Raw genomic sequence first — 8458 nt, 5'->3', positions numbered from 1 at the left:
TAGTACTTATTTTTCTAATCAGCCTGACCTAAGACTAAGTTTGATGTGCTAAACAATAATTTCATATCACTTGACAAGGTTGTAAACTGTAAAAGTAGAGTGAGTACGATTCAAATCAAGGGTGAGATGACTCATTCAGTGTTAATATTTGAGAGGGAACCTCTGTAGTGGAAACGTTACGCTCAAGGGTCAAAAAGGTTAAGAAGGCGTGGTCTATACCACCGGGAAGCTCAGATATTTTTATGAACGTGCTGCAAAAAAGTGCCTGTTTTGCATGTGAGCAAGGAAAATAGGCCATACCTGTGTTTGTAAGAAGAAAGGTGAAAGGTCAAAATGGCCGCCAAGCTGAAAGCAGTTGATTACTGCAGTTTGTCGTCTTTGTCGTCAAAAGTTCCGTCCGCAGGTCCAACTAAAAAGTATCCCCTTCCCCTCCACTTTCTTCACAGGTAAACCCACCAGGAATTAACATCCATATCCCACATTTAGGGCAACATTTAAGTCCACCTGTATACCCTAAGGTGTGCTTTTCCCAGGAAGGTAAGGGTGTGTCACGTTTATCTCCTTCCCCCACTTCCTCTTCCTGGATCAGGCCTGTTTTAATCTAGTTCATTTTCTTACTTATTTAAACCACGTTTTGTTACAATAGTACTTTCACTGCAAAAACTGAAATCTAAGTAAGATTAAATATCTCAAATAAAGGTGATATTTGCTTATTTTCTGTCTGATAAGATAATTTTTCTCACTAAGCAGATTTTATGTTAGTGTTTTATTTGTTTTAAGTGTTTTGGTCCTAAATGATCTCAGAAAGATATTACAGCTTGTAGCTGAGATTTGATGACCTATATTGAGTAAAACATGCTTGAAACTAGAATATCAACTGTTGCAAAGCTGTGTCAGCAATACTCACAAGTATAAAACTACTTTTTTAAAGTAATCATTTCTTACTTCAAGCATGAAAAAAAAAATCATGATGCCGAGCGCATGTCATTATGTCAAGATAATAAGGCTGTATATATATATATATATATATATATATATATATATATATATATATATATATATATATATATATATATATATATATATATATATATATATATATATATAAAAAACAAATATATATATATATATATATATATATATATATATATATATATATATATATATATATATATATATATATATATATATATGGCGCGATGATGTCATTTTATCGATGGGAAAATGCAAGAAATGTAATACCGAGCGCATATCATTATGTCAAGATAATGGCACGAGCATTTACTTAATTTAAGAATATTTTTCAACATATTGAGAAAAAAGGTCTCATATTTGTTTTTCCTTTTAAGAAAAGTGCACTTGTTATCAGTGAGAAAATACTTATTTTAAGGTATTTTTGGGTTCATTCAGGTTAGCTAATTTTACTTGTTTTGGAAAATCTTGACAAGCTAAATTTTTTTGTTCTATTGGCAGATAATTTTGCTTAGTTCAAGTAAAATGCCCCTAACTTTTGTATTTTCTTTTTCTTGTTTTTGAACACTGACTTTTTGCAGTGTGACATTTCCAACAATTTTGAACAAAAATAGTTCATGCACATTCAGATAAATTCTTCAAAATTACTATAAAAATAAATTTGGTCGGGGGCCGGGCTGTAAATATATATATACTGTATATATATATGGCGCGATGATGTCATTTTATCGATGGGAAAAAGCAAGAAATGTAACGCCGAGCGCATATCATTATGTCAAGATAATGGCACGAGCATTTACTTAATTTAAGAATATTTTTCAACATATTGAGAAAAAAGGTCTCATATTTGTTTTTCCTTTTAAGAAAAGTGCACTTGTTATCAGTGAGAAAATACTTATTTTAAGGTATTTTTGGGTTCATTCAGGTTAGCTAATTTTACTTGTTTTGGAAAATCTTGACAAGCTAAATTTTCTTGTTCTATTGGCAGATAATTTTGCTTAGTTCAAGTAAAATGCCCCTAACTTTTGTATTTTTTTTTCTTGTTTTTGAACACTGACTTTTTGCAGTGTGACATTTCCAACAATTTTGAACAAAAATATTTCATGCACATTCAGATAAATTCTTCAAAATTACAATAAAAATAAATTTGGTCGGGGGCCGGGCTGTAAATATATATATATATATATATATATATATATATATATATATATATATATATATATATATATATATATATATATATATATATATATGGCGCGATGATGTCATTTTATCGATGGGAAAATGCAAGAAATGTAATACCGAGCGCATATCATTATGTCAAGATAATGGCACGAGCATTTACTTAATTTAAGAATATTTTTCAACATATTGAGAAAAAAGGTCTCATATTTGTTTTTCCTTTTAAGAAAAGTGCACTTGTTATCAGTGAGAAAATACTTATTTTAAGGTATTTTTGGGTTCATTCAGGTTATCTAATTTTACTTGTTTTGGAAAATCTTGACAAGCTAAATTTTCTTGTTCTATTGGCAGATAATGTTGCTTAGTTCAAGTAAAATGCCCCTAACTTTTGTATTTTTGTTTTCTTGTTTTTGAACACTGACTTTTTGCAGTGTTTGACATAAAATCACAAGTTCCTTTTAAAAAAATACATTAAAAAAAAAACCTGCAGTCTTATTAGCTAACGTTAGCTAATATGTGCTAACTTTACCTTGTTTTAGGAAGTTTTTTTTTATTTTATTTTTTTATTGAACAACAAACATACATTTATAATGAACACAAAAGTCAAGGCACTTTCAACATAACCAACAATGTACACATCAGGTTGAGGAAATCATCACATCAGCAAAACATGTCAAGGAAAGAAAACAAAAGCAAATACAGATAGAGTATTAAATATTAACTAGATGAGGCAACTCCTGAAGGATTTGCGTGTAAAAGCTCCAATACTAAAGTTGAACTGATATCCTGGATTTTTTTTTAGAATGATCTGAATGAGTTGAAATGGTTGAGGTTGGAATTTTTCGAATTGGTCGAGAAATGTTGAAGTAGTAACATGTTGAATTGAGAAATTTCGGGAAAACAGGGAATTTTTCCAGTTCAAAAAACAACTTTTGTTTTTTTGTCCTGATTAAGAGGAATGTTTTGACGGTGGAACGGTTGAAATGCGCTGAAAAATGTGGAAGAAGGAGTTGCCAGAAAAAGGGTGGAAATAGGGCTTTGGAAAACCGGGAATTCTTGAAAATCCAGGAATTTTTTTGAACTTGGAAAAAGGGAAGTTTTAATTTCCAGGATGGTGGAATGTGTTGAAGGTGGAATGGTTTGAATCGGTTGAAAACGTGGAAATGTTGGAAGTTTGAAAAATGGCTAATTCATTTTGAATGGGAAAAATGTCCCGGAAAAGCTGGAATTCTGGGAAATCTGGGAATTTTTGGAATTTTTCAAGGGAAAGCCCACTGAACTGAAATCCTGGATTTTTTTTTAGAAATGTTGAAGTAGAGCACACAATTCCCAAACAGGCTGAATATTTTGAAGTTGGAACAGTTTGAATCAGATGACAAATGTGGGAGTTGTGGAACTTTGAAGAATGTCCCATTGATTTCAATGGGAATTTCCAAAAGTTTTGGTAATTTTGGGAAAAGCGGGCATTTTTTTGAAAATGGTAGAAAAAACTTGAATGATCTGAATGAGTTGAAATGGTTGGTGTTGGAATTTTTTGGATCGGTCGAGAAATGTTGAAGTAGTAACATGTTGAATTGAGAAATTTCGGGAAAACAGGGAATTTTTCCAGTTCAAAAAACAACTTTTGTTTTTTTGTCCTGATTAAGAGGAATGTTTTGTCGGTGGAACGGTTGAAATGCGCTGAAAAATGTGGAAGAAGGAGTCGCCAGAAAAAGGGTGGAAATAGGGCTTTGGAAAACCGGGAATTCTTGAAAATCCAGGAATTTTTTTGAACTTGGAAAAAGGGAAGTTTGAATTTCCTAGATGGTGGAATGTGTTGAAGGTGGAATGGTTTGAATCGGTTGAAAACGTGGAAATGTTGGAAGTTTGAAAAATGGCTAATTCATTTTGAATGGGAAAAATGTCCCGGAAAAGCTGGAATTCTGGGAAATCTGGGAATTTTTGGAATTTTTCAAGGGAAAGCCCATTGAACTAAAATCCTGGATTTTTTTTTAGAAATGTTGAAGTAGAGCACACAATTCCCAAACAGGCTGAATATTTTGAAGTTGGAACAGTTTGAATCAGATGACAAATGTGGGAGTTGTGGAACTTTGAAGAATGTCCCATTGATTTCAATGGGAATTTCCAAAAGTTTTGGTAATTTTGGGAAAAGCGGGAATTTTTTTGAAAATGGTAGAAAAAACTTGAATGATCTGAATGAGTTGAAATGGTTGGTGTTGGAATTTTTCGGATCGGTCGAGAAATGTTGAAGTAGTGACATGTTGAATTGAGAAATTTCGGGAAAACAGGGAATTTTTGCAGTTCAAAAAACAACTTTTGTTTTTTTGTCCTGATTAAGAGGAATGTTTTGTCGGTGGAACGGTTGAAATGCGCTGAAAAATGTGGAAGGAGCAGTCGCCAGAAAATGGGTGGAAAAAGGGCTTTGGAAAAGCGAGAGTCTTATGGCCTGAGGGAAGAAGCTGTTACAGAACATTTTTTCTGCCAAAAAGTCGGGAAGTTTTCTTTAAAAAAATTGGGATTTTTTTCCGTCAAAAAGTCGGGATTTTTTTCTGTCAAAGAGTCTGGATTTTTCCGTCAAAAAGTCAGGATGTTTTCTGTCAAAAAGTCTGGATTTTTTATTTCAAAAAGTCATTATTTTTCTGTCAAAAAGTCTGGATTTTTCTGTCAAAAAGTCAGGAATTTTTCTGTCAAAAAGTCTGGATTTTTCAGTCAAAAAGTTGTGTTTTTTTGTCAAAATGTTGGGATTTTTTCTGTAAAAAAAATTAGATTTTTTTTTCTGTCAAAATGTCGGGATTTTTGCTGTCAAAAAGTCAGGAATTTTTCCTGTCAAAAAGTCGGATTTTTCTGTCAAAATTTCGGGATTTTTCCGTCAAAAATTCTGGATGTTTTCTGTCAAAAATTCTCGATACTTTCTGTCAAAAATTTGGGATTTTTTTCTGTCAAAAAGTCGGGATTTTTTCTGTCAAAAAGTCTGAATTTTTTCTGTCAAAATTTTGGGATTTTTCTGTAAAAAAGTCTGGGTTTTTTCTGTCAAAAAGTCGTAAATTTTTTCTGTCAGAAAGTCTGGATTTTTTCGGTCAAAAAGTCTTTTTTTTTTGTCAAAATGTTGGGATTGTTTTATGTCAAAAAAATTTGATTTTTTTTCTGTCAAAATGTCAGGATTTTTTCCGTCAAAAATCTTGGAGGATGATTAAGAGTACAAAAGCCCTTGAACTGATATACTTGTTAAATTTTTTTAAAGTGATTTAGGTAGCCCTCTTTTTTTTTTTCATTTTTTTTTTTTCATATTTTTTCATATTATCAATTATTAATTTTTATTTGCTCTTGTTTTCTTTCCTTGACATGTTTTGCTGATGTCGTGATTTGCTCAACCTGATGTGTAGATTGTTGGTTATGTTGAAAGTGCCTTGACTTTTGTGTGCATTATATATATATATATATATATATATATATATATATATATATATATATATATATATATATATATATATATATATATATATATATATATATATATATATATATATATATATATACTTCAATAAAAAAATTAAATAAAATTAAAAAATTAACCAAAAAAATACTGAATATTGGAAACAATAAATGTTGTATTTTAAATGACATGGCGGCTATAACAAAATGTTGCGATTTTAAAATCAACAGCGGTGAGCCTGGGTGTCGTTTCATTGAAAAATCCTCCTCCTCCTCTATGATTCAGTGATGAGTCATTCTCTGTAAGTTAAACTCCTCAAAAGGGCGAGGAGAGCAGCAGACAGACAGCTGAGCAGTCGGCCATCAATAATGGAGCGCTCCGTCCCATTGAGGATGAAATATATATGAGGGTGTACCACACACTGTACGTGTTCCCCAAGAAAAGACGTGGGCCGTTTATTCGCCAACACAAGCATGTCGGATTTAAACCGACGCAATTTACAGGCTACGTGCGGATTATTACGCGCTGTTTTAAACCATTCACTACCTTTACCGACAATATTTGAATTGACATTTTAACATAGTTATAAAAGGGTCTGTCATTCATCAGTGCGCTGCTCTGGGCGCACCTCCAAGAGCGCACCTGCGCGCGCCACTCCGGCTGCATTCAATCGGCTCAATCGGCAATCTACACACCTGTCGCTGATGAGCTTCCGTGCCTTCTTAAGCCAGTGCAAACCTGCGTTCCAGGCCAGAACGTAGTTTCCTGTTTCGTACAGCAAGCCAAACTCGTATCAAGCTTTATGCTCTCTCTCTACGTGTTTTCTCCCCTCCGTGTTCATGTTCCAGCAGCATTTCCTCCGTTCCCGCGTTACGAGCAGTGTGTCTCGTCTCACCGTATTCCCTCTGGTTCCCTGGCTGTCTTTTGGATCTCGACCTCCCGCCTGGACACTGACTTTGACGCCTCTCTCCTGCCCGCGACCTCACGCCTGCTCACGGACCTCCGAGCTTGTCTTGCCCCCTTGGACTTCGCCACATCGCTCAACACGACCGATAACACACTACAGCTAATCTCTACACATAGTCACACACCACACACTTCTTGGATTGGTTCACACACTCCATTCCCTTGTTTATTAGGATTGTTAAATAATAAATATAGAGTTAACGACGTCTACCCTGTATACACGTAACAGTGTCCAGGGAAGTTGAGTAAAATTAAGATAATATGCAACTACACACCCTTTAATGGGCACATACTTGTGGGGTTTTATTTGTATTTTTAAGTTAAGTTTCAGGAATAACATTTTTACAACAAAAAAAAATGTGCCAATTTTTATATATATATATATATATATATATATATATATATATATATATATATATATATATATATATATATATATATATATATACACACACACACATGTACATACAAACCCCAAAACCAGTGAAGTTGTGTAAATGGTAAATAAAAACAGAATACAAAGATTTGTAAATCCTTTTCAACTTATATTCAATTGAATAGACTGCAAAGACAAGATACTTAACGTTAGAACTGGAAAACGTTGTTATTTTTTTGCAAATATTAGCTCATTTGGAATTTGATGCCTGCAACATGTTTCAAAAAAGCTGGCACAAGTGGCAAATAAAACTGAGAAAGTTGAGGGAATGCTCATCAAACACTTCTTTGGAACATCCCACAGGTGAACGGGCTAATTGGGAACAGGTGGGTGCCATGCTTGGGTGTAAAAGCAGCTTCCGTGAAATGCTCAGTCGTTCACAAACAAGGACGGGGCGAGGGTCACCACTTTGTCAACAAATGCATGAGCAAATTGTTTAAGAACAACATTTCTACACCAGCTATTGCAAGGAATTTAGGGATTTCACCATCTACGCTCCGTAATATCATCAAAAGGTTCAGAGAATCTGGAGAAATCACTGCACGTAAGCAAGGATTTTTTCGGTCGTTCGATCCCTCAGGTGGTACTGCATCAAAAACCAACATCAGTGTGTAAAGGATATCACCACATGGGCTTGGGAACACTTCAGAAAACCACTGCCAGTAACTACAGTCGGTCGCTACATCTGTAAGCGCAAGTTAAAACTCTACCATGCAAAGCCATTTATCAACAACACCCAGAAGCGCTGCCGGCTTCGCTGGGCCCGAGCTCATCTAAGACGGACTGATGCAAAGTGGAAAAGTGTTCTGTGGTCTGACGAGTCCACATTTCAAATTGTTTTTGGAAACTGTGGACGTCGCGTCCTCCGGAACAAAGAGGAATAGTTTTTCCTCCATGTAAATGGTAAATCCTTTTTATTTGCATGGAATGATGATTCACATTATACATCACACTCACACACTGATGGCGGAAGCTGCCGGGCCCCTGAGCTAAACCTCTAAACCATCGCACTTTTCAGCCGTTTCCATTCTCCGCATCTCAGAAAGCAACCCGTAGCCCTTTTTCTTCACTTCCTATTACTATTCAATTTTGTGCTATGGTTCGGATCGCAGACACCGTGTCCCCACATCATCTCCTTTGAACAATGTCCTCCATCCTGCCCGCTTTCATCTGGACTTTTGAGGCCACGTCGAGTGGGTACAAAATATTGCTGCTCCTGTTCTTTGAGGGCAGGATCTTGTTACAAGACATCAAAGAACGAGTTGTTGGAGTGAAAACCAAGTGTATTGAGCGATAGAACCAATGCAAACCAAAGCAGCATTAAAAAATGGCGCAGCAGCTCTCATGAAACGTCACTGTCGGTACGTTTCCATGCGTTTAATTAGTCAGATTTACATGTTGCGACCTGAAAATGTAACTAAGTATTAGCGATTTTGCTAATATCCCATGGTTAAACACTAATTTACATG

At 34.8% G+C, this 8458-nt stretch overlaps 1 long non-coding RNA gene across 2 annotated transcripts in view; it reads right to left on the bottom strand.

Annotated features, from left to right (window-relative positions):
• The window catches only part of LOC133636272 (uncharacterized), a 280725-nt gene extending 280156 nt beyond the window's left edge, over positions 1-569 (bottom strand). For both annotated transcript variants that reach the window (XR_009822204.1, XR_009822203.1), the window contains exon 1: positions 301-569. This is a non-coding gene — a long non-coding RNA (uncharacterized LOC133636272). The remainder of the gene's footprint in view (positions 1-300) is intronic.
• Between the last annotated feature and the right edge of the window lie 7889 nt (positions 570-8458).

This window comes from Entelurus aequoreus, linkage group LG20 (assembly GCF_033978785.1).
Source record: "Entelurus aequoreus isolate RoL-2023_Sb linkage group LG20, RoL_Eaeq_v1.1, whole genome shotgun sequence".
NCBI classification, from domain to species: Eukaryota; Metazoa; Chordata; class Actinopteri; order Syngnathiformes; family Syngnathidae; genus Entelurus; species Entelurus aequoreus.
Note: the sequence above shows the minus strand (reverse complement) of the source record. Positions and strands in the feature narration are given on the sequence as shown.